At 38.5% G+C, this 27,194-nt stretch overlaps 1 protein-coding gene and 1 pseudogene across 1 annotated transcript in view; one reads left to right on the forward strand and one right to left on the reverse strand.

The window, feature by feature from the left end:
* Positions 1 to 27,194, forward strand: part of LOC130585379 (dedicator of cytokinesis protein 4-like) — a gene marked incomplete at its 3' end in the record, with an annotated part of 94,281 nt that overhangs the window by 24,863 nt on the left and 42,224 nt on the right. The gene's annotated exons all lie outside the window — the stretch shown is intronic.
* On the reverse strand, positions 4,772 to 6,262 carry LOC130585380 (splicing factor 3A subunit 3-like; annotated as a pseudogene).

Genomic DNA, 27,194 nt, shown 5'->3' on the forward strand with positions numbered 1-27,194 from the left:
TTTATAAATGAGTTGAAGGACATAAATAAGGCACGATTGAAAGATGAGGTAATCGGGAATATTTGCATTGCTRTGTAGAAATGAATGCCTTTCGCAGTTGTAGGCGAGTTTGCCAAGTGTAGATGAGGCTTTGTGGCATGTGGTTGCATCTTCTACAGCACAAATACAGAACCTCCCTCAAATCAGGTTTGTCCAAACCTGGAGCTTGGAGGAGGCCATCAGGCAAATGGGGGTATCTAGTTTACTTCTCCCCACACCTTCYTGTCCCCGGCTTTGAGTGTGTCCAAGGAAGGTGACACATGGATCATTGAACATCTGGTATTCCTGATTGCACACAAGGAAATCAAGACCAGATTTGCACCTCAGTCACAGACAAATTTTAATGCCTTTTTCCTGTTGGCATGCTCAGCAAGTAGTACAGTCTTAGTAAAGAAGCTGTCCCTGTGTAGGATCAGATGCAGAAGGAAACAARTATTTTTCATATCTAGTATGCTAGTTTGAAAACAAAACAGCAGAGGAATTAATCCTATACAAATATATTGCAAGAAATTCCAAATCAGAACTACAATTTAATAGGAAAATTAAAATAAAAGCACCAATGCAGAAACATTGGCTTAAACTGACAAARTCAGAATATGACCTGACACCCTGTTGGTCAGGGTGATGGGAGCAGTCTGGTTAAATGGTGGCTGCAGTCCTGTTGCAGTGATGGATTGGTCTCAGTCCAGTGGTGATCCTGTAGAAGAGTCTGAAGGTCTGGTGGTGGTTCTCAAGTTCTTGTCTTCTGGTAAGTCCAGTGGTAGTGTCTCAGTGGTGTTCCAAGCCTCAGATTATATACAGGTAGGAATGTTTGGTTCCTCCCCCTGGGTGGGGCATCTCMTAATGGGATGATGTAATTCTGAGAGTCATGCTGGGAGACCCTGATGGCCCATTAGCAGAGATGGCCCCTAGAAGGTGTTACCAGGGCTGAGTCAGGGAGAGGATAAAGGACACTGCCCCACCTGTTTTAACAGCTTATGGAGATGATAATAGAATACTGACTTTTGGTTACACCTTCCATGTAACTCAAGACCTCTACAAACAATGATTGAAAGAACACTTTCATGTCAAAGTGGGGGAAGTATCCCTTTATCTTTGACATAATGTCCTCAGTAKATGCTGCAGCACAGAGCAGCAATCACGGTGCAGAAGATTCAGTGGGACAGATGCTTTCTTCAGTTCTGCTTTAGCTGACATTCCTTAGCTTTCAGGAGTGTCCTGGACAGCTTGCTCCTTCCAGAGTCCTTCCATCTGTGCTGGGTGATGGGTTAAGAGCCTCCATTACATATCCATTCCCAGAACTCCTAAAGGACATGTCTGAGGAAAAGGCTTGGGCAGGATCCTGTCAGACACTGTTATAGCTGGAACAAAGGTCTGGGAATGAAGGAGGKCAGTGTGTCTGTGTCTAGGTACTGTATAGTATTATATCTGTATTAAATTTAATGTGCAGATTTGGAGGGGTTTTAATTATTTCCCCTGTACAAACAAAATGTTTGTACAGAAGTGATTTGGGGGAGATACTTGCAACTATAGACCAAGTATAAAATCAGGTTATGATTAATATTTAAACCTTAAAGTCTTTATCACAGGCTTTTTATTTCAATATTTAATGGAGACAAAACCTCTAGTTGCCCTTTTCAATTTTGACAGAACCCAAATAAATTTCTTTAGGGATTAAAAAAGGTATTTTAGGGACTTCAGCTGTGGGATTTGCATTGTTCATTTTTGTCCGTTAATTACTGTCTGGCTGCTGTCAGCCACAAATTGCTTGCAGTATAGTTTTAGCCATAGTAATTATGCCATAATGTACAGGGCCTGGGCAGAGAATAAGGAAACTGTGTTCTATTTCTGTCTGTTCCTCAGTTTTGTTTTACGACATCGCAAATCACCAGAACTCTGTATATGTTCATTTGTAAGCCYAGAAAGAAAATTCTATCCTTGCGTTTGTGAAATATTTAAAGTTACTTAAGACAATTAATTGAGCTGTATGTATTTTTTACTCCTCCATAATATTTTTGTTTCTACTAAAGTTCAGAGGAAAATACTAAATTAAACTTTTAATGTTCATATTTTTATATAGGGAGTTTCTGAGCTACAAGTTGTTATGGTTGAGATGAAGTATGAATAATATCTAGAATAGAGTTTTAAAACATAATTGTGTGTGAAAGTATCTGCSCTTGCTAAATAATTAAAATAATTTGTTTGGTACATTTTAGTTCTGTTCTTCCCTTTTTATGGTGTGGAAGTAGAAAAAGTTTATCCTGATATTAAGTTTGTGCCACTGTATGCACTCACATCCACGTACTCAGGTTGCTTTGGAATAGCTGGAAACAGCATGCCTCAAAAAAAAATTAAATGATTGTTTGCTAGCATCATAATTGAAAAAATATATTTGACAAAATTTGTATTCCCAAGATCAGTTGTAATTATTTGGAGAGAAATGCTCAGTCTAGGGCTATCTCTATTTTTTACTAATTTTAGAGTAAGATACTTGGGCAAAATGGAAGGAGAAAAAAGAGTGATTCTTGGTTATTCACTCCTACTTTGAGTGTACTTAGTCACTTCAGTGCAAGGCTTTAATTTGATTCTTGCTCAGAAGAAAGTGAATTATTTTGGTCAGAACAACGGAAGATTTGTGATGCCACAGAACCTGACTCACAGGGAGGAGCTGCCTTCTGTCAAAAGTATTTGATCACTGTGTAAAATACACCATATTAACGTAACCCAGAGAGTCTGTAATTTTGAAATTATCACCATGAACAGACTCTCACTGTATGTTGATAGCAAGAAATCATTGTATTTACATGGCAATTATTTTTWCTAAAGGCATATTTTGAAGTAGCCGAGTTAATTGAGGTCAACTGCTTGGCTGCTGCATACAGGCACAGCTCCATTAGCTTGAGCTTCTCCTGTGGTAAACTTACCCTTTTATGATAAAAATTTATGGCCCTAAGGCTTTCTGTGTTTTAAAAGGATTGAGCATGGACATTGACATACGCTTCTTTGCATAGAACAGGAAACTTTCTTATTTGAAGCAGTTTGGTCGATGTTTGATGAACGGAGTGGTGGGAAGAATTCTTAATGTGGTCACTTACGTCACAGGTAAAACCCATTTAAATTTATTAGCTGAATACATTCTGCCTGACCTAGTCAGTCTTCACTGCCAGCCTCTATTTTTCTGTGGTGTACCCTTAAATGTGAGGAAGAATTAGACCCTTTTCTCTCTGCTCAATAGCTTTTTTTTGTCTTCCCTGAGTCCTCTATAAGAAGTGGAGTTGAGGGGAACGTGCATCTCTGAATTTGAACTAATATTGTCTGTAACTTGACTGAGTGATACGTGTACCTTCTTACATGGTGGACTAAAGCTGGGCAATGTTTTCCTTGGCTCCACAAAGGCAAAACAGCTACTTGAGTTGAGGGTTGATGGCAAAGTCCTGAATAGTGACTGAACGTTTATTCATGTTAAAAGAAATAAATTTTATGTAGATTATGAAATCAGACATTCCTAATAGAAGAAAGTGGGGAGGAAGAAGAGAATAAATTGTTCATTTTTGTTGCATGGTATGCTACTAAATGTTTAAAAATTTCACTAGATCTAAGTCAGCATGTAAAAGTGATAAATGTACAGTTTAAAGGCATATCTCCACTCTGTATAGTTGCTTCTGCTAGGGAAGCAGAACAAGTTAAGGGACAGAATGATGGGTTTTTTAGAAGAGTGTATAACTGCAGGTGGTAATATTTAAACCTTTTAGCAAACTTACCCGTTCTGTTTTTATATATATATTATGCCTGGTTTTATTCTCTGAACAAAGCAATTCTTGAATAATTTCATAATACTTTTTTTGGGAAAAAAGAATTAAGGGTTTTGACTGAATTTGAATACTTGGGCTAGTCCTGTCTGAAAAGAACAACARCAGTAATTGTCAAGTGATAAGAATAGTACAGGAAATACCACAGTTAAGTTTACCCTTCTTTAGCTGCGTTGGGAGCTATTTCCTTATTTCTATAATGAATTTATGATATTCAGCAGAATATTAGGTTTTCAAGTAAGTTACAATAGGTCAGGATGTCAGTAGATTGATATCAGTTGAAGTCCTGATACAGCGTCAGTATCTAAATTTTTAGTCAGTTTAGAAAGAAGTACATTGTATTATTTTGCTTTGCTCTGTATTTTAAAAGATTGTGCTAATGTGCTACTTAGGTACAACCAAATAGTGCCTTGCCTAGCCATTTAGGTTTTGTTTTGGCCTTTGAAAAGGAAAAAATATCTTTTTAAAATATCTTTTTCCAAAGAAGGATTTCGTTTCAAATGTAGAACTTAGCATGTAGACAAATTTACTTGGGTTTATAACATATACGGAATTGCTGTAGAACATTGAATTCTTTTGAATTGTAGGAATTGGATGTATGCGTGTTCTGTGGTATGGTCTTTAAGTTCTGTTGTCCTCTGTAGCAACAAAGGATGTCTTGYGATGATAATGAGCTGTACATGTATATGGAAGGAAGATTAATCCTTAATTTTTTTAAATAAAAAAATAACAATTACTTTATTTTTCAAGGTATTTTTTTAATGTAAAACAATGACACAAATATAAGAGGCTTACTAGAAAGTGACTCTATAAAGTATTCTTGAAATCTATATTCATGCATGYACCAAATCCAGATAATGAAGAAGTCAGAGCTGGTGCTGCATCCACTCTCTGCAGATGTGTGATCCTTCACTCAGGGACAGCTACAGCAGTCCTTGGCACTTTAGGTCTCCATAGGTCTTTTTATTTACCACGTTTCCACTGGAATCCTCATATTCCTCCTTTGTATCGGGCTGCCACMACTCTGAAGCCTTCTGCTGTTTCAGCTTTGCCCACAACGAGACTGCATCCTCAATCTGTGTGACCTTGGCAGAGTGTGCCATGTTGGGAATGTCCAGGCACAGCATCCCGTGGGCATGTCTCCACTCTGCAAAGTGCTGCTGGAATGCTTTGGGCYCTTGGTGGGTGGAATTACCACAAATCTCACAGCTGTAGATGATGCTCAAACCATGCAGTTTATATTACCAGTATGGGATAGGCTTCCCATCCCAACCGAGAGGCAGATTGTTAGGGTTATAAATAATTTCATTTTCTTTGTCTTCACTCTTGCTCTCACTGATCTGCTCTTCCTCCTCTTCCTCCCTTTCCTTCCGTGTCTGTGCCTGCTTACACTGCACGTTCTCAAGGGTGAGGTGCCTTTGTTCCCCCAAGAACTTCCACATACTCATAAATCTGAGCTTCCAGGAACACAAGATCTTTATTTCTTTCAGCGTCTTTTGTGCTTCTTTTTGTCCTTGGATTATTAGCAAATAAGGATGGATCAAGTGCTTCCAGGGATTTGCCTTTAGTGCTAGAAAGCCTCTGAGCACGCTCATCCTGCCACACTTCAGCCCCAGAGCCAGCAAAGCTGATTTTAACCTGTCCAGTCCCAGGGAAGCCAATTCTTCCCAGGAGGAGAAGGCTGAGAGAGCCAGGTGGGCACCAGTGTGCGAGAGGGCACTGCTGGTCTCTTGGCCAGCCCAGGAATGTGCCATTCTCCCCCTTCTTCTCAAACTCCGTCAGAATTTCCCAAAAACTTCATTCTGGTCTAGCGGTGGTTTCACTCAATGTGTGTAATCCTGTAGGTACTCAAAGAACATTTCAAGATACCTCTCAGATTCAGCGTTTTTTCTCTCCTTTGGAATATTGAAGAGTTGGTCAAATGTGGATAAGTAAGTGATATAATCCAATTTCTCTGATGATTTCAGGTTAATGTACTTGAGGTAACAATCGTGCAGATCCAAATATCATCCGTACCCTTCCTCATCTGTGAATTCCACCAGATTCTGAGCTTCTTCACTCAGGTTGTCTCTGRCCTTCAGCAGCTCCACAAACTCCACTGACATAGGAACACAGTTCTCATTTGGGTGATTCCGGTGAAATTCCTTAATTTCCTTCAGTCTGTTATAAAACTCTRCAAATTCATTTGGCCTGGAAATGGCACTGAGTTCTTCCTCATGTAAACCATCCTTGTCGTCGTACACGTCCCGCAGGTTGCTGCTCACCCCCATGTCCTGCATGGCCCAGCTCCGGTGGTCCGAGTTGATCTGGTCATGGGGTGTGGATTTCTTGGTGAGCATCTCCTTTGCCATCACATCCATGAGCTGCTCCCGCTCCTCATGGTACYGCYGCTGCTGCTCCAGGATCGTCTCCATCCTGTGTCAGCCCTACGCACCGCTTCCACTGCCACTGGAAAAAACGACACAGCATGGGAAAAAATGAGTAACTGTTAGATGTTTGTGCTAGTTTGAAAGCAAACCAGCAGAGGAATTAACCCTACAYAAATACGTTGTGAGAGAGATTCCAAGTCARAACTACAGTTTGATAGGAACAATTAAAATAAAAGCACTAATACAGAAACGTTGGCTTAAACTGACAAAGTTGAAATGTGACCTGACACTCTATTGGTATGGGTAGCAGGAGCAGTCTGGTTAAATGATGGCTACAGTCCTATTGCAGTGATGGATGTGGTCGTGTTGGAGCAGTTATTTGTAGAAAACACTGGTCCATCTCTGGAGGTGGTGGTTCCCAAGTTCTAATCCTCTGGTAAATCCAGTGGTAGTGTCCCAATGGTGTTCCAAGCCTCAGATTATATACAGGTAGGAATGTTTGGTTCCTCCCCCTGGGTGGGGCATCTCMTAATGGGATGATRTAATTCTGAGAGTCATGCTGGGAGACCCTGATGGCCCATTAGCAGAGATGGCCCCCCAGAGGGTGTAACCAGGGCTGAGTCAGGGAGAGGATAAAGGACACTGCCCCACCTGTTTTAACAGCTTATGGAGATGATAATAGAATACTGACTTTTGGTTACACCTACCAYGTAACTCAAGACACTATTGAACTGTCAGAACTTATTCCCCCCGCCCCCAATACACACACCCTCACAGAACAGAAAACCCAAAATGCCAGGGGAAAGGACAAAGAAACTGCTGAGCACATGGCGGATGGCCTTTGTCTCAGGGAGGGTTGAAAAGTCCACGGAGGAGCTCACAGAAAAGAAACAGATGGGAGTCCGGTGAACCTTTGACATTAGTCGCKTCCTTTCAGCAGATAAAGCTGAAGGGTTTAGAGTGTTTTATTGATTCAGCTTCTCCCGAGGTCTAGGCTGAGATGGGGTGTCACAGAGCTTCCCTGTCAGTCTGCACCAACAGGCTCCTGCTGATGGTCAGATCTTGGACCAAAAACAAGCCAAACTGTCCAAGAAAAAGCAACAGAAACCACCAGAGGATTGCTGCTACAGTCCAAGGAAAAGCTTCTTGCTTAAGCTAACAAACACCAAGCTAGCCCAAGCAACAATCTAACACCCATCTTCTCTGCAAGCCGAGCAGACAGGAGTGAGCTTTGAGCAAAACCCGCTGCAGAGTTCCCCCGGCTCCCACCCCTCCCATGGATCCTTGAAGCTATAGGACCCATTTCTGGGCATAAAGAAGATGATGAGGAATAGAGTATCATCATGAAATCACCCCAAGACAGCAAATTTTAGTCTAGCTAGTAAGAGTAGAAGAAAACAGGACACTTTTTTACATGTTGTAATACAAAGAAAAACAATACCAGAGTAGAAAAAATACTACTAAGGGGACTTAAATGTATGATTTCATGCCAGCTACGTCAACTAGGATGTGCTTTTTCAAAAGCTTCCACTTAATTAAAAGAAATAACTTAGTAGACGAAGGCTTTTTGAAAGTAACACATTATTTTATCCACTACTTTTTTTGTATGATTTTCTTGGGTAAAACRTCATTCTTCTGTTTCCATTGTCATTGAAACTAACTAATAATTAGCTAGTGACTAACTGCGGGAAAAACAAAACCTCTTCAATCAACATTTTAGCTTTAGAAAGTCAAGGCATTACTTCATTTCTGGCCAGGATGTGCCACAGAAATAATTTCATCCACACATAGCCTGGGTGTGCAGAGAAAATCATTCCACGACACATAAATTTTACAAGATTTTTCCCCAAACTTTATCCAGTCAAAACCCATAGAACTTAATTGGTTTAATGTTCAGTGTAGTGCCATTCTTAGCATTTGGTTTCCTACTGGGTTTGGATTTCTTTGCCTCAGATGCTAATGAGGTCTTCTTTCTTACCTTTTTTTCCCAGATCAGGTTCCTCTGACCATGCCAGGGGCCAGGTTTGGAGCTGATGTTCTATTAATGGCCCTTGATGAACATTATCTTTTGTGTTGCTCCCAGTCTGTTGAGATGTTAAKTTCATCAGACCTCACCAGSTGGAACAATGTCCTGGAAAGAAACTTAAAATTACTTTTCTGGGGCAAAGGCAAAGAAAACCCTTGACTACAGTAATTTAAAAAATGTTTTAACTGGCATCTGTTCCAACACCGTTATACTTATGTATCCATGATTAAGCAATCACTTTCCACAACTACTTTAATGTGGGTTTACTTTTGCATTCACACACTGCACACAAGAAAAAATAAACAAATATCAAAGTATATAAACAGTAGCAGAAAATTGAGATGGATTGCTTAAATGTTGCCATCTAGAATAGTGAGTGGTTCTTAGAATTTGAGAGGTTTTGCTGTTCTACTTCTCTATCAGCTGCAGCGTCTCCATGGCAAACTGAGCAAATTCAAACTCTGAATTCTGCAATAATGAGAYGTTCTTAATGACACTTCTCAATTCTCTGAATCATTAGGTCACCTGGGAATTAGGGGGCTATTTTTACTATTTATGTTGTAGAAGCTACAGACTTGGTGTTCATGAGGATGAAACTTCTGAGCGAGGGCATAATTTTCTTTTTACTTCCTATGCAGTTTTTCTTGAGTGATTGTGAATGCAGCTCTTCTAGTATTCATTATTTCTCATGACAATTGGGTGTGTTTAATATATAAAAATAAACATTAAAAACCACTTTGCCAGGCAATAAAAATGTAAGGAATGAAATCTGTGGAATAGATAGCTGGTATTATTCAAGGTTTGTTGGGATATAGGAAGTGAAAAATTCATGTTAGGAATTCCGATGGAACTGATAACCATGACAACAGTGGCTAATACAGACTGGACTGCAATATGATGTATGGTAAGATGTATTGAGGAGGTAGTTTTTTGGGGGGTTATTTCAAATTTCTGCCACTGAACAGTTTGAATTATGTCAGTTGAGATACATAATTCTTGGTTTTATGAAAATGATAGCTTAGTGTAATGCATAATAAATGCATCTCAGCACATAATTCTCCCAAAGTAATTGCTGCTTTTAACGTTTCTGCTGCTCACTTGAATATCTTTCAACTGTTCAGTTTTTCTGTTTGATACAAGGAGCTTAACCTGACTATTTGCAACAATCCCTTCCCCTTATCTTCCTGCAGGTAAGTGAAGTGTTATGTCTGATCACTTTGAACTGTGCCCCATAACAGCGTGTGTTGTTCTTGGGCTAAAGGTTTGGCTATTGGAACAGCAGTAAAGTGCTTTAAATTAACTAAAATCAGGAATGATCAAGCAGGGTTTAGCAGGAGTTCAGGAAAAGAGCTATCCATCACTGTTTGATGGACAGACTGCTTTACTGCTAAATGTTAAAAGCTGGAAATGTACAAAACTTAAAATGCTTCTGTTCATGACCTAAACATCAATGTTTTTTCAGCTTCTCAGCCTCCCTGAAAGTTTGTAAGGCTATTATTGAAACCTCATTGCAAGTTAAATTAATGAAAGACATAGGTATGGCAATGTTCACTTTGTATAAAATGAAGGTAAATGGAATAGCCGGCAACTTTTTTTTTATTGTGACCCCTAACAGTCCAATTTAATAATCTGTTATTAGAAAAATATTTGAGCAGGTGCCTTTCTTGGTAGCCACAAAAAATAAAATTAAAATCTCACCCTAAGTGTTGACAAGAAATACAAATTGAGAAGTTGGGGTAGAATGTGTATGTGACAAAATTCTATATAATTTATTAATACTATTATTGACTGTAAATAAATTGGGCTGAAACAGAACTACCTCTATTTCAGACATTCTTAAAAACAAAGGAGCTTTTGTCTTTTTTGCACACAAGAAAATTTTAAAATTGAAAAGTATTTGTTACAGATGATCAGGTAGTCTTTCTTGTAAGAATGGGAAAAAAATTTCATTTTTAATTGGAGGATTGATTAATTTCTGAGAAGCCAGGGTGTGTTTCTGTGGGAGGTATGAAGAGAGCTCCTTGGGAGACCTGCCAGTGGTGAAAGACTCCTCACTTGTTACGGGGTGACAGTTATCAATCACCTGGAGCCTGGGGGGGTTTATGTTCTTTGAAAATACTTCTAATTTTAAAAATTACATCTTATGCTGTTGAGGACCCTTGCAAATGTCCATTTCTTGGGGCAGTTTTACTAAGCACTTGCCTTCTGTTTCTTGTATTTAGAGTAATTGTATTAACAAGTATTTCTGTATAAAAAGGGTTTTCTCTGACACCAGTTTTAATTTAGTTGCATTGTCTACTTCTAATTTAATGAGAAATGTTGAATGRATGTTCCTGACCTACTTTGTCTGTGCTGTTCATTATACTGTATATCTACTATGTTTTCTCTTTAGGGACTTTATTTTTCAAGCGGGACAGCTCCTCTGTCGCTTCATTAGAATACAGTCAAATTTGCTTTGGCTAGACTAAGAAGCTGTGCTGTCCATATTGTAAGTCCTCAGAGAACATTATTTTCCCTTTTTGGCTATTGATAAGAAAGCTTTTGCAAAGAGCTGTATTCTCCAGGGAAATTTTTTTCTTCTGCTTTTTTCATATTTCACTGACAAAACATGCTGCTGTTATAAGAGGAAATACCTTGCTGTAGGTGGATTCTCTTACTTCTAGATACTTTACCACTATTTCTCTCACCCTCTGGCAAGATAAAGATTTTTCCAGGACASAGGAATGAGCTTTCCTCTATTTAGATACTAAATTACACATGTGCAATTGTCTTGCCCTCAAGGCAAGATCAGTCATAGCTAAAAATCACAGCATGCTCTGACTTTATAACTATTTTCTTCATTTCACAAGTTTACTTCAGTAGAAGACTTAAAGAAGAGTGAACTTTTTCTGCCTCTTCAGAGAGTTTGCTCATAACTAGGAAAGCTGGCACTCAGAATTGTCCTAAGCAATGGCCAGTGTTGAATTTGGGGGTTCTTTTGGAGCGACTATTTACTATGCTACTTCAGCTACTACTTCAGTTCTCTAGACAACCTTTTTTTCTGCTAATGGCTTTCTCTTTCCTGCTGATGCATTAGAAYATGTGGATCTTACTGAGTCACTGACTCACTCTAATTCAAGGCACGGATGTTTGTTAGGTATCTCAAATTCACATGACTTAGTTGTCTCCTGTTACTTCCTTGTGGTAAACAGTAATCTTTGCCAAGCATGGCTTAGTGGTGGCTGGTAGGGGGAATAATGCTTTACTGGAGGAGAAAAGGTTTGTGAAGTGTGGAGTTTCTTTTGGCTTTTGTGTAAATTCCCTGTTCAGGACAAAACTTACTTATGTTCATAGGAATAGGTGTGGATATAGTTAGGAAAAGGGACTTGTCTGTGTGTTCGTGTGTATGGGGAAAAACTGTAAGCTAATCATATGGGTAATATCTGTGTGATAATGGATTGCTCCTGCTATTCTTATATCTCAGAATCTCAATATATGACAGATTATAGTTCTTAAATTTGATTAAAAATTCAAAAATTTAATTTAGTATGAAAGCAAGCTCCTTGTTTCCAAAAGATAGTCTGTAGCAGGGAAAAAATGTGTTTACCTTCCATATTCAGAAAATGTTTAGAGAAGAGAGTGAGGAAGATAGCCAGTATACTTTAGCTCCTTAATTATATTCTGGCTGGCTGAATGTGTGAAATAAAATCAAAAGAGATGCTCAAGRAAATAGACAAAGAAATACTTAAAAAATACCATCTCTCTAGTGTTCCTTCCAGGAAACCATGGAGAAATGGCTTCTGTTCAGTCATAAGGTAGTTTCATTGTTCCAAAACCAAAGTCTGGGGTGAACAAGAATATTATGCTATTTAAAAATTCCTGCCTGGAAGAGGTATTCTGAGATGGCAACATGTGTGTAARTAGAATGCAGCAGCTGCTGCATTACTTGGAAGTCAGCAGAGCATGRGACAGTGCAGCACAGCGAGGGCAGGGGCCCAGCCGTGCCCACTGCATGTCTGCCTGTGTCAGTGTTGGCTGCTGGCATGGATGGTCACARCCATAGCTATAGAGTGAGACAGAGGGACCATGTAGGTCCCTTGTGACCTTTCCTGCCTGGTATGGAATATTTCCTGTATGGAAGATTTGACCTGGAAGCAGCTGTTTGGACTTGGTTTAGCATCAGAGTAATTGCAAGTCCTGGAAAAAATCTTGCAACCAAAAATTACTGACAGCCTCCGAGTAGCAATCATGTTCCTTGTACCAGTTCATACATGGGTCTGTATGTTAATGGGTTCAGTGAGAAGTTTTGTGTCTTGGYCTGTGCTGAGTGGTAYTGGTGAGCAGCTCACCTCAGGAGGAGAGAGCTAGACATAATAACCTATCATAGATGAGAGATTGCAAGGCAGTGTAAGTTATTTGCCTAGTAATCATGATGGGATGCTTAGAAATGGGATGTCATATTGCAGAGATCTAGTTTGAAATCAGGTGAAATGTGAATTTCATGCTGTAGAGATTGCAACTATTGGGCTGTCATTTCAATGCAGTTCCAAAGGAGAGCGGGGAAGTTGGGGATGCAGCTCAACCCCCCCGCTGTAATGAGCTTCTGTAATGATTATGAAATACTCTTCTGTCTTCCTACTCCCTCACAGGGAATGATACTGACAGAGCTGGTTCCTTTTTTTCCATCGTGCCRCATTTTGAAACCAAAGTATTTTTARAAACCATTTTTCTCTTGTTTTCTTCCTAAATGTAGCCTATCCCTGTTGGAACATGTAACTGTGTTCATAGGCACTAGAACCCTTTGTTTTTTTTAAAGAGCAGTGGAAGATAAACTTTTAAGGGAAGRAAAAAAACAAACTTGGATGACTAATTTTTTTTTTAGTAATAAAATACTTATCTTCATTTTATTTCCTTCAGAAGACAGGCTTTGAAACCTGAAAAAGCTGAAGCTGTTGGGATAGAGCTCTTTCTCCCACTACCAGGGTTGCTCTTTACAATAAGGTTCCCATGAATATGCAAATTCAGAATAATTGTGCCTATGAAGAAGAAACAAGGCTAGATGTAAAGAATGTGTAGATAAACACTAAATCAATCCACAGCTTGAGTCAGTGGCTAGAGTCTGAAGAAAATCTCAGAAAAATACTATTGTTTACTCCTTCCAGGCAGTTAAGTTCGTGGAAGCACAGGAAATAACAAGATTGTTCAAGTTCATCATGCCTGTGATACCTCCTCTATGTCCCCCTTAAGTGAGAAAATCAGCATTAATACAGAATTACTGTTACCAAAATGGTCCTAGTGTTCACCAAATGAATGCTGGTGAGACTTGAAATACAGAATGTCTGTGTACTTGTTCTCCTCTCTGTCTAGACCCTACCAGTCTAGTTAGTGAGACAGGTCTTTTCTGTGTTTTCTGAGATATGCTGGTGATGAGCTGTGTGTTTGAGCGTCAGTGGCCTTGTTGATGTGCCAGTTGCTGAGCAGTCAACAGTGTGTGCAGTTCAGAGCAGCTCCCAACGTTGTGCAAGGGGCAACATTGACATAATTGAGAAATCTGGTTGAGTGTTCTCTGACATACTTGGTTTCAGTCTCTGAGTTTTGKTTTTTTCCCTCCTTGGGTAGTAATTCCCTCTGAAGTATTTCAGAACTTAATCCTTTCTGACCAAACAGTTTCTGCCTATTCAGAAATGGGGAAAGGCAAAATTAATTAGTGGCAAATGCAAATTGAGTTAAAGTCTCTAATGTGGCTAACAGGAGACATGGAGATGAACAAATTAATAAAAATAGCTTTCAGAAGAATTTAAGAAATTGATTCAAAGAATTGATGAGATACAGACAGAACTGGCTTGAAGTCAAGTGTTTCTTACTATATTTGAGCTAAATAAAGGATGCAAAAGGAAGATATTTCATCTGATGTGGGAAGATAATTGAATAAAAGGGTTTTGGAAAGAAAGCCCCACACACTAATGGAATTCTTAGTTATTTGCAAATATCAAAGTGCTGAATGGGATGTGTGAGAAAGTTATACTGTTTTTACGAAGAAATGTCAAAATTATCAGATATGCCCTAGAAATAAAAAGATGCCTTTATAAGATTGACAAATACCAGAAAGGCTTTCCTTGGCTTAAAGCTTCGTTTGAAAATTAGGATATGTATTCCACACTACTGCAYACTTGATGACATCAAGTATCAAGTGGAAGATACTCTAAACAGAAACTGCTATGGTAGATAAGGAGGAACAAACAAAARGAGCAGCTATGAAACAACACTTCCTATGATGCATGCTTATTGCAATTCACTGTTTTTCAGTTTTTTCCCAGTGTTTCTATTTTCAGTTTTTTTCCCAATGTTTCTAGACTCTTGTTTTGAAATAGATTTCAGGATCTCATGCTGATCTTTCTTTGCCTGATTAGGGYAGGGTACGTGTGTGCATTAGGAACAATAATATATGCACAGCTACTTCTGAAAGGTTATTAAGGAATTACCTCAATATATTATTATTTTGAATCAATTTCTTTAGTAAGCAGTGATTTTGATCCTCACTAGAAGCTGTTTTAAACCYAAAATGGTTGTTTGGGAGATGAAAACAGCCATTGGTAGAAAATGTCTACTTGATTGTAAATGTGAACTGTTGTTACACTTGATATATGGCTATCCAAAAGCACCTCCTCCATTTTCTGTCACAATATTAACATTGTGAAAGATAAATGCATTCATTGTAAACAATTTTTTTTAATTGAAGCTTAAGAAGACCTTCTTCCTTCTGTCCAGCTAGATTGAGGAAAAAAAATACTAGGAATGCATTGGAAGGAAGCTTGGTTTCAAAGCAGAAATTTAATAAATAAAGCAAACGCTTTTTCTTCTGCAAATTCTACACATTATAAAGAAGTGTTCTTTTGCCTTCTGCAGCTTGCCTTTCTGAAGGAAACAGTCTTCTCGCAAGTATTTTCTGTGGCTTGACATGTATCTGTGAATGGGCATGTATCCAAAACCCCTTCTTTGTCTCTTCTGCCTTTGTCTGGGAACGTGGTTGTCTTGTGTGTCCATAAACACAGGGGATATGCAGAGGAAGATGCTGGTCATGTTACAGCAAGGTAAAGGCCAAAAAACTGATTGTAAAGGATTACTGAGATATTGAAAATGGTAATTACAGAGATGAAATGAGTCTCTAACTATACCAAGGTGTGTGTGTGTGTGTGTGTGTGTGTGTGTAAGAAAAGGTTTGGTCCTTGTGATAATATTCTGTATCAGTTTGAGCTAAAAGGATTTAAATGAATATTTAGTCCTGGCTAACTTGTCTAAACTGAGTGTTCAACATAATTTCCATAATGGAGAAAGAATTCAAGAAAAGATAATTTAAAGTAAGTGGCTTCTCCAAGTATATTAGGCATACATTAAGTTCTGTAAAAAAGTTAAATGATGGGTGCTTTGAGACATTTACATGAAGTAAAAATGTAGCCTGTAACCCTGAATAATGCCTTCTATCACATTGTTTGAGTTAAGATGTCTGTTACAATTGAAAATTGTTATTCTCTGCAGTAAGAAAATATTAACAAACTCTTAGTTGTTCTATGTGTATAGTAGATGAAAGCAGCTAAAAACTGGTTCAGGTAGGTCACACAGAGGAATTAGTATTTCAAGAAAACTGGTACTGATGATGTATTGGTGTGGTGGGTTGGTCATGGATGGTTGCTGGATGCCCACCCAGCTGCTCTCTCACTCTCCTTCCCTCAAGCAGGTCCTGGGGAATGTGAGATGCAAAAGTGTTTGGATGAAGACAGGTCACTTCAGAATTACTGTCACAGGCAAAACAGGGTGGATGTGGAGAAAGCTACTTTATTGCTTAGTCAGAATAGAGTAAGATAGTGAGAAATGAAGGCAAAAGCTGAGCCACCTCTTGCCAGTCATCCCTCTTTTCTTCCCAGACTCAGCTGCATTCCTTCATTCCCAGCCCCTGTCCCTGCCCAAGCAATGCAGGGTAATTGCTACTCTGAGGGTCTAAATAATTCCATTAACTGCTCCTTCTACTTTTTATCTGCTTCMCTGTGGGTTCCCTCTGGGGTACAGTACTTCAAGAACTGCTCCAATGTGAGTCCTTGCCCCAGACTGCAGAAAACCTGCTCTTGTGTGGTTTCTCCACAGGTAGAAGCTTCATTCAGGACATGTATACCTGCTCAGTTTTGGGAATTCTCAGAGGTACAGCCAGGCTCACCCCAGCTGTCTGCAGAGTCTGCTGGGCAATATCTGCTGTGGTGTCTGGAGCACCTCCTCCCACTCCTTCACTGACTGGGSTGCTTCTTTCACTCTTGTTCTCTTTTGTTCCCCCTTCCTCTCTCCATTGGGCATTTCACCCTTTCCTAGGCGTGTTTCCCTGAGGTCCCACCACCATCGTGCCCGAGGAGTTTGTCCACACCCTGTGTGGGTGTGTTGGAACTGTCCATGTYTGTGCAGGCCAGGCCTTTCCTCACGGAGGCCGCCCAGCACCTCCCTCACCTCGGACACTCTTCGGTGTGTCGGGTGTCTAAAAAACTACTGTCAAATTACTTGGGAAAAAAACAAAATCAGCAGCTAGCTTTGGTATGTTAAACCACTGTTTGGCAAATCCTACAGATTTCCTGCTGAGGCTTTTTAGGACACCTTGCTGGGCAGATGGGGCAGCTCTAGATTAAGGAGGAGTGAAATCTGAGTATGAAGCCTGTCAGTGCATATATATATATGGGTTTAAAACCCTGAGTGCTTAGTGTTCCTCATCTAGCTTTTTCAATTTTTATGAAAAAAACTTGCTGGATGTGATTTAATAAGTAATAATTTTAGAGAAACCTTGAACAAGTGTGAAATATTTATGGCCATATACTCGGTTTCATGTATATATAAACATCTCCACGCTTTTAACCCAGTCATTCCCWAGCAGTTGTGCATCTGTTCCTACTGAAACATAAGACTTTGAGCACCAAGAGAAGTGGAATTCACCACCTCTGTCACCAACTTAAAACCTGTTTTTATCTAAAATAGGATTTGGACTTAGGAGACTGTCTRTACAGAGTCATTAAATTTGGCCACTTGCTGATCAAAAAATGACAGTAATTCAGGGTCAGATTTTTGAGGAAAAAGGTCTGTGAGCAGCACACACCCACAACACACTTGAGAGTGATTGCTTGGGCTTGAGTGGTTCCATTGTGTCTTTTGCAAATGCAGACGAGGAAAGTCCTAGATTTTGATATGAATACAAAGATTCATATGTGGTAGTCACATTTGGAAATGAAACTGGGATATCCTTTCATGACTAGACTCAGAAAGTTGAACATGCTTCACATGCACACTTTTGTTTAGTCCTATTTGGGAAATTAGAAATGGTTAAAGCATTCTTGCTTTAGAGCAAGCTCATGCGAGGGGAGGGGAGACCTCCTCCATAGTCCTTGAATGACTGTCAGATTTAGGTCTAGAAATGTGCAAAGGTTTCACCAGTTTGGTCAACACACAGCTATTAAGTGTGTAGGAACCTGGAGACTGGTAAGGGCTTTTGTAGATTTCATCTATGTATTTAGAAACTTGATTGAATGCAAGGTGTGCAGTTAAAATGATGTATGAGTTAAAATGATGTATGATGTATGATGAGACATCTTAAAATATATATCGTAATACTAAACAGCTAATCAAAAATATAATGAATTTTTGAAACAGACTATAGGATAAATATCACATGTTTCCATTAAAACCAGCAAACTTTAGCAGATTGAGTGTAAGGTGAGTGTGTGAGCCAGGTTACTTGATGGGCTGTAAGGAGTGTTTTTTTATTTTTTTTTTTTTAGTTTTAAGGTCAATTTCTAGATGCAGGTCGGGAATTGTGTGCCATGTATTCCTCACATGTGCATTCAGGGCTTGATTTCTTATGCAGACCTCTCTCTGATTTGAGACTAACTGATCTAGCATGCCAAAAAAGGGAGGTTTTTTGGGGGTTTTTTTTTTAAGTAAAATATAGATTTGTGTAGGTACTTTAAAATGTAGGGCTCTGAAAGAAAGACCATGCAACTGCAGCTACTTAAATCTCTCTCTGAATCAGCTTTCCAGCAATGTAGGTACATAATGTACCTTCCCCTTCTTTGAAATATTAATGTAGGATTTGGTGGATGTGTTAGCTTGAAATATATTCTAGAGTGCTCTGTCTACATTGGGAGCTAGCTTCAAAATTATAATTATTTATTGTTCCTCATATAAATACTTGGAATTAAGCAAGAAGCAGAAACTTATTGTGGAAAACCCACAATTTTTTTTCCGCTCAAAGCTGATTCTCTCTATGCTCTCAGGAATCCAGACTGTTGGYTCTGTGGGGTTAACTGTTGAGCTGCTTAACTATGTACTGGCTTACAGTGAATACTTTAGTTTGTGGTTTATTGTTATGTGGTAGTTCATTTCTGAAGTAAACTGTTTTAATGGAAGAGCAAAAATAATTGGGAATTACTTTCCTGAATATGTATGTATTGCTTCTCATTATTTGCATAATCATCTTTGCTGATGTATAAATCTGGAGCAGATGTTACAGTATGCTTATATAGATATACTCTAATGGAACCTAATTCTGCCTAGGCCCTTTGGACAGTAATTCSTTTACGTGTTCATGTCTACAGCTGATAGGTAAAGCTTGAAAAGAAAAGTTCTTAGACTTCTAATATACTGGATATGAAAAATCCAATCGTATTAATTTTCTCTTTCTAGCTGAAAATTTTAATATGAATCTCAGACATGTCTTGATGAAGACCTAAGTTTTCTCAGTGTCAGAGGAAATTATTGACAGCATATTGTAAATAAYAATTAAAAAAACCTTAAACCCAGTTTATTAAAATGTTAAAGTCTGTTCTTCATCTTCAGTGCAGGTAGTGTGCTGTAGTCCATGGCCATGGAAACAGGGCAGTTGCTGAACAGCAGTAATTTTCACACCTTGAGGGCAGGCTGTGAAATGAGTTGGGCTAATTGTGACTTCAGCTGAAAGATGCCACCTTCAGGAAAGTACCCTGGATCTTGCATTGAAATACTGTTGTTCCCCCTTAAGTGAACAGACTGAAAAAGTGTTTCCGTGGCTCTCTGTTGTAACTGGACTGAGTAAAATGGTTATACCCCAAAGAAGGTAAGAATCTAGGGAATGCTAGGAACGTAGTACAGGAACACTTACGTGACTCTGCAGTATTTGCCTTGTGTTTAACAGGATTTATTCACTACCATTAGCCATGCAAGACTGGAAATTACTTTCAAATCAAACAAGTCTTGCAGTACTCAGGTTCTGCATGGGTGCAGCAAGTGTAGAGGGACAGCAGGGGCCTGTCAGAGTGCCCAGAGTTAGAGCTGTATTGAGGCTTGTGTGCCTTGGCGTTCACATGCCTTGGCTATGCTTGGACGGACCAYGAGAGCTCGGSGATTCTGCAGCCTGCGGTCCACAGCGGCTGCAATTCAAGGATTATGTTCTTAATACGCCTGAGCTGGTTCTGCATAAAACTAGCTCAGATTTATAGTYAAAGTGGGTAGTAAATTTTCCAGATCCATGCTGGTATTGGAAGTGATACAGCTGTTAATCCAGGCCTGTGATCTTTCTTCTCTCTGCCTCCCTCGCCATTATTACTTCGTAACAGAGACGCTTACTAGGGTGCTTGAAAGCTGACTGTGTCTTTGAAAATGTTCTCTAGCCCTTTTATCAGCTTTCTTCTAAAATTTAAGAAGAATAAGTTGAAATCATAAATGTCTCATCTTGGTATTGAGTTCTACATAGGGAATCTATGTAATTCAGCCTTATTTTTTTCTGGCTTTCCTACTGATGTTTTTTTCTTTCAAAGAGTAGTTCACACTTGTCTTAAAATTTGAAAGAATTAGAATTGCTTTCTCTAAATTCAGGAAATAGGTGTTCTGCCACAAGAACCTGTTRGAGCTTTGCACTATGTCAATGGAATTTGAACTCTAATTTAAAAGAGGAAGCTTCTTCTGTGGTAAATTAGGAGAAAAATACAAATTAAAACTTTAAATTGACACTTGTATAATGTCATTCGCCATGTATTGAAGCTCAGTGRTTAAATAGCTGTCCTAATAAACAGCTATGGCAGCAAGTTTGAATCAGATATTTTAAAAAAAMCCCATCTTTTAGAGCTTAGTGTTTAAAATAAAAAACTACAGAACCCAATAAAAACTTAAGAGAAGACCTGTAAGAAATACTCGCTGGCTTTACCTCTCTTTTTTTCATCCACACTGCTTCCCAATTGCTGCCATTGTAAGGTAATTCTGATCATGATTTTCTACCTACTCCAGCAATTCATTATTCAGGTCCTTTTCCTTTTTTTCACCTTCTTGCCTCTTCTCTCTATCCCTCTTCTTGTTTAGTTCACAAACTATTTTTCCATCCCTCTTCTTGTTTAGTTCACAAACTATTTAATTTTATAGACTAACACAAACACTCATATTTTAGACCCAATTCTTCTTCCCTAGAGGCTTAATCATATTTCATCAAATCTCAACATCTAACAATGTCTGGTTTTCATGGTTAGTTATGCAACTTGTGTGGATTGTACCCCTGACCTTTCATCCGTAATTGCAGCTTTTAGAGAAATGATCTGGCATAACACTTGAAGAGTACTTGTACTCTTAAGGGCTTTGCTGAGTTTTGACATGGAACAGAAGCTACAAATGCAGGTGAATGAGGGAGAAAAGCAGCAATTCCAACCTTTGAAACCTAGGTAGATAATACGGAAAACGACTAGTCTGGGTTTCTCTTTTATGTTCCCCACAAAAAGGCTTTTTTGGTGAGAGATGGCTTTGCAAGGATTTAAGTACTTATGATAGAGCWGTACTAGATGTGGTCTTTTTTTCCACTTACCAGCTGCTTCTGTTTATTTTGAAGGTACAATTTTGATGCTGCTCAAAGATTTTCTTTATAGACATGTAAGAAGCTTCGTGAGTGCAATCAGCCTCTGTAAAGCCACTTCTTCCATTATAGATGTCTTTTCAAAAGCTATCTAGTTTTCAGCTACCGTTCTAAGTACGCAGGCTTTTCACTTTCTTCTAAGACATTGCAGTCTCATCAATATGTATTTGCATGTTTTCCCTTTCTCAATTATGTGAGAGTTGTAGGGCTAGCCTCTGCCAGTTCTCTAGTCAGTTCTTTGGGAGAAATGAAGAAGCAGTTGATGTAGTGTATTGGGTATAATTCCAACTTTTCCATAATAACACTTATGCTACTGTCTTGGCAGTAAAAGATGTGGTTGCATTGCCATTATTTATATTTTGAGGGRAGGAATAAGGAAATACCATGTAAAGTATGTTCATTCTTTTAAGATTTGGTCTTGTTTTCTATGGTGACAGCTGTAGCTGCATCCGTGCATGGGATGATGCACGTAAAAATAAATCTTGCAGCATATTATAAACCACTGTGAAACATTTTGAGAAAGTCATCTGGATCTCATTTGCTTGTTGAATTGTTGTTCTAGTCTGTGGCTCCTACTGTGAGCTTCACTACTGTGAAGATGGATAAAAAGCAAAACAAAACAGTACAATGTATGTCATCTAGAAGGAACACTAAAACATCAGATGGTTAAAGCATGCAGTCTTTTACATGATGTAAAAATATGGCTGAATTAGCTATTGGTTACAGTTAGGAGTCTGGWTATAGCAATATTTTGTATTTCTGTGAAGATGTGCAGTGTTATCTGCATTTGCTGATGTACTTAGTGTGTGTTTCGTGTTCAGAAAAGTCATGGTAAAAAGGTAAATTACGGTCATGGTAAAAGTAAATTATTTTACTGTTTTCCACAGTAAGAACTTAAAACTTGATTCAGCTCTTCTTTATGGCACTTTTTATATCAGATTTTGTACTTGAAGCAGCTTGAAAGTGTTTGGAGATTAATATCTAGTGGTTTCACTGAAATCTTTCAAAATCTCTACATTCTTTAATAGTGCGTTCAGGTTATGTTTTTTAGTCTGAGAAGTTGTAGCAAGCCTATCAGCATAAACCAGATTGAAAGGGTCAAGGTTAAATTGGTTGTAAAAGGAAGAAATATTTGGTTCTATTTTGCATCCATGTCTAGATGACTGGTATAATTTCTGTTAAGAAATACAGATATCTGATATCTTATGCTTTCCTAGAATTGTATGTGTTTTATTAAATAGTTTTCTTGCTTTGCTTCAGTCCAGAGGAACTTTAGTAACATTAACAAATTTATTTTAAATAAATTTTGTTTCAAAAGCTACTGCTATTAAGTGTTTATCTGGTTGTGCTTTTACGTGCTGAAGACGTTTGACCCACCATCTTAGTTTCATTTTGAGATCTGGACAGAAGAGTTTAAAATGTGACAAATGTGTTTTTAACTGTCTCTTGAAAGCATCTGAGCTAATTTTACAAGTTCTATAATTTTACAATTTTGCAAGAGCTCTTAGAAAACAGAATTATTGGGATACCTGTTAATGCTGATGTAAATATCATGATGTCACATGTTATTATCAGGTGAAGGGTGAACAGCATGGCTGGGACTAGTATATGTTAGATAATAAATACCATATGTTAATATAACTTCTTTGAAATGATGATTATTGTTTTAGGATGTTGAGCTAAGAGCAGAATATAGGTTTTTGAGTTAATGAAAGAAAGATTGTGGAGGAATTAAGACCTGCTTATTATTTCAGCAAGTTGAACTTTATCATAGAATGCTTTTAATACCTGCCCACACCTTTCCTTGAAATTATCATTAGAATTGCAATCAGAAGTTCCAACATTGCTCTCTGTAGCTCTTCAGCTGTTCAAAGCCTGCTAATGAGAATTGAGACRATTGTTTCCTCTCTAGTAATTTCAACTTCAGTTACATCAGTCTGAGGAAAAATTATCAGTTCTTGTTAAATAACATTAGAGCCTGCATTTATGATAACATTTCTTTCAAAGCACTTCAAAAAAATTTTGAGTTGTTTATGCCTACCAGTCTCTGTTAGTTATGCTCTGCCCTCGGCTTTTACTGTTTTTATCTTTCTACTTGTCCCTTTCTGTTAAACCTCCAGAAATCCTTCAAGTACAATTCTCATGAAGTGTGGAGATTTCTCCTCCGTCTCCCTCCACAGCCTGCTCTTAGGAATTCCATTAATGCTTGATATAACACTTCCAGATGTATAAAYTGAATAAAGGAAGTATTGCTTCAGTCTGTTTCCAGTTTCAGTACAAAACGAACTTGGTAAAATTACAGCTGAGAGGTGGAAGTTGGCTTTAAACTTGCTAGTGGCTGCACTACTGTTGCAGAGATTTTGTGTTGATGACTTGCTTCAAGTTGGCTTCATCAGATGCAATGAGCAACTGAAGTAATGGCTTRTTTAAGGTTTGTTTTCTTGATTGCCAGCAATAAGTAAAATTGTGTTTAAATGGGATTATAAAAAAGGATCTACCAAAACATCTTTATATGCTAGATAAAGCCTTTGTTTGAAACTGGATATAATAACTTTGATCTGGCTGCCATAAACACAAACATRCACATGTAATTTAAACAACTCGTGGGAGATTGTTGAATTTATTCATGCTGGAACATCATCAAAATTGTTAAGACTTAATTATATCTGCCTGTAACTTAATTTCTGCTCCTGCTTTGAAGACCGTTCTAACTGATTCAACATGCTAAATCTTCTTTTYTGGCATGTCGATATAAAGGAAGAAGAATGCAGAGAGAAATGTATGGGAAAAGCAAAGCTTTCCTGCTAAGCAAAATACAGTAGTGTAAATAATTCTATTGCATTATTTGAATTAGTCTTTATCCCACCCCCACTTTTAATTATACTAGCACCCCCTGACTTCTTTGAAGGCTTTCATATATATGAGGTTTTTTTGCTCATGTAGGTTGCCAGTCTCTTTCAAAGCTCGACGTTACTCTGATTTTTTTTCCTCTGCTGTTGCAGAGGGAGCTGCAATCCTGAGCTGTGTAGGCTTGGTAGATTAGTATAACATGACTGCTGTGCTGTCTTCTTGTCTCTAAGAGCAGCACGATGTTTTCCAGTCTTTGCCAATTCCTCTCTTAAGGCTTACCAAAAAAATGTTTTCATCATGCTGACTTGTGTTCTTTCTTGTCCCATTCCTAGAGAGGAAGTATTGCTTCAGTCTGTCTCTTGGACCTAGACTGGGTGTAGCACAGCCGATAAACTCAGATCCCTGTGCCCAACTTTCCTAAGTGATGTCAAAGACAGTGTAGCCAAGTATAACAGTGCTCTGCCTTAGCAGTGATGGGGGTTTGGGATCACAGTAAATAAACATTTTGTGTGGTAGGTACTGTAGAAGACTTTTTAGCATAAAAGACTGTTAAAGAGTGCTGTGGTTCAAATTGGTAGTGGAGTGCTGCAATGGTASAGCCTGTGGAGGAGGCTTCCATTAGTGTGATATTTTGGTGTACCAACATTTGTTATGGGTATGTTGTATGCTAACCTAAATTTTGTTTCAAATTACTGTGTTAGAACACATGCTCGTATGACTGCAAGTCATCAGTAGGCMTAAGACAGTTCCATGTATCCAGGCTGAAACATGAGATGGAATAGTACTCCTGCCTCTGGTCCACGCAGTGAGAAGCGAGTTTTGGATTTCTCTGCAGCACGTGGCTGCAGTCATATTTGAACACTTGGTACTTGTGTTTGGATGGCTTCTGGGGCAGTAATGAGACCTACTGTTCCCTATATACTAGAGGTGGATCCTTTTTCTGGAAAAACTTTGGGAATTGTTTTTTGGTTTTTTTTTTGGTTTATCTTCCTATATTTTTTAAACATCAATAAGTTTATATATCTGATTTGATACAATTTCATTTGTTGCAAATACGTGCAAAGTAAGCGTGGGGTTTGGGAAGACAGTTTGTTTCTTTTTTACATTTGGTGTTTTATTTTTGAAAATAGCTTTCCTTTTCTGCAAAAGAGAATTCCACAGTTTCRACTTTCAATCTCTAGCCTTCATATTTACTGTGACATTGGAACATACATTGCTGCTGCTGTGTYTGAGAAGCTCTCTGGTGTTTTAAARTTTAGAATTAGAAGCTGCTCTTATGTTAAATTTCTTTTGTGCATCCCAGACTAATTAAGAATCCATTAACGTGAACTGCTTTGCCGCTTTTTATTGGTCATAGGCCTAGAGGTGTAGAATAAAACCTTTGAAATGTATTTCACCTTCTAAATAGAGTCTTTAGGGAATAGTAATTTCTGAAGTAATATTCCAATAATGGCAGTTCAGCACTTCAAGATTGGGTACACATACATTTCAATATATTGTAATAATGTGTGTAAGAGCTGGGAACTCTGCATTAATGTGTTTACTTCTGCTTTGATCCCACACTCTGTGTGTGTATATTTTTATAAAAGCTTTTGCTTACTGGGTGTGACTTTCACTTGTTCTGTTTGCAATTAAATATCTGGAAACAAAACTTTCCTGTTGTTTTTGGTCCTTAATCAGTGTTTAAAAAGGAAAATTTGATATAGTTCTTCAAGTTCAGTGTGGAAAAGGTCCATGAATATAACGTAATTATATTATGCAAGATATTAAAAAATATGCCTGTAACATAACCAGTTAGGGAAAACTGAGATAATGTAGGTGTGCTTACTGCCCTTCCTACTGCATTATTGAAGYAATGCTTAGCATTACTTAATATCTTATGTATATAGGTAAAGCGCCCTCAGCCTTACAAGGCTTTTYAGTCATTGGGGATTTGTGTAGCAGTGCAGGTAGGGGATTCCTTTAGCATCAGCTGAAAAACCCATAAATCCTTGAGGAAAACAAATTACTTCAATTAATTTTTCCTTTTTTTGGACACTAAGCAAATTATACTAGCTTCAGAGAACTGATGTTGCTGTGTTTTACACTCGGTGTATCATTTCGACAAGTATTTTACTTTATTTAAGCTGAAATCAGCTGAGTTGTTATAGTTCTTCAAGCTTTTTWGTCAGATTTGAGGACAGACAGGCTTCTTTCTTCCTCCCGGGAGCTTCCTGCTAGAAGGAAGCTTCCTCCTTCTTCTTCCTGTAGAAGACAATCTGTTGTTGAATGCTGGAATAGAGTTGCACTAACCTAGAGCAGCTGTAAAGACTGGATGCTCTTTAGTACCTAAACTTAAACACCTCACCCCCACAAACAAATAAAAACTCACCCTCAACAAAAAAAGCCAACAAACCCCCACAAAYCTGAAGTAGTTTATTGCTTTAAAGAAGCTGAAGTAACATCTGCAATGTAGGTATCACTCAAGAATGCTTAGATACTCATAATAAATTTAGTCTCTGGAAATCATCCATTGATTGTAATTGGGCATAATAGACATACTTTCCAGTGGCCTTCTCATCTCCTATTTTTAGATTACTTTCCATAAAGTGATCTACGTATTTGCTTTGCCTCAGGGATGTACGTTTAATAAGTTGGTATTTCTCATTTGGGTTATTAAGTTCAGTAGTATTGTGTATGGGTTAAAGATGGATTATGGATTGAAAGGTTCCCAGAGTTGTGGGGTAAAGGCAGGAGGTGATCAGGATGCCTCAGCTGCCCAGCCACTCTGATCACAGTTAGTGGCAATAGAGAGGATGCTCTGGGGTATCTGGGTTCATCCCTGACGCTGCACAGTCGAGTGCTGTGGTGACCTTGTCCTGTGACGTCCACAAGCTCCTCCACACATGAGCCCCTGTCTCTTGCTGAGCTGAGTGGCATTTTTGCATTTGTGTAATATTTGATATGCTGACACACTACAGATTTTTGGGGTTTTTTGCYAACTGAGCCAGGCTTCTATGGGTGAGGGAGGAAACTTGAAAAGGAGGCTTGCGTTGACTACATGACCTGTAACGGGTCACTGTGCTTTGGAAATCTGCGGTTCTTCAGAAACTGGAGGGGTGCTGTAAGGGCTATTAAATGTCCCTTTTTGTTATACTTGTGACATCTTTTTCTTTAATTAAAAACCCACACTCATTGAAAATTCTTTGATTCCATTGCMCTCGTTTTTCCTCCCTTTCCATTTG

This window comes from Malurus melanocephalus, unplaced genomic scaffold (assembly GCF_030028575.1).
Source record: "Malurus melanocephalus ecotype Western Australia unplaced genomic scaffold, MMel_1.1 scaffold_880, whole genome shotgun sequence".
Classification (NCBI taxonomy): domain Eukaryota; kingdom Metazoa; phylum Chordata; class Aves; order Passeriformes; family Maluridae; genus Malurus; species Malurus melanocephalus.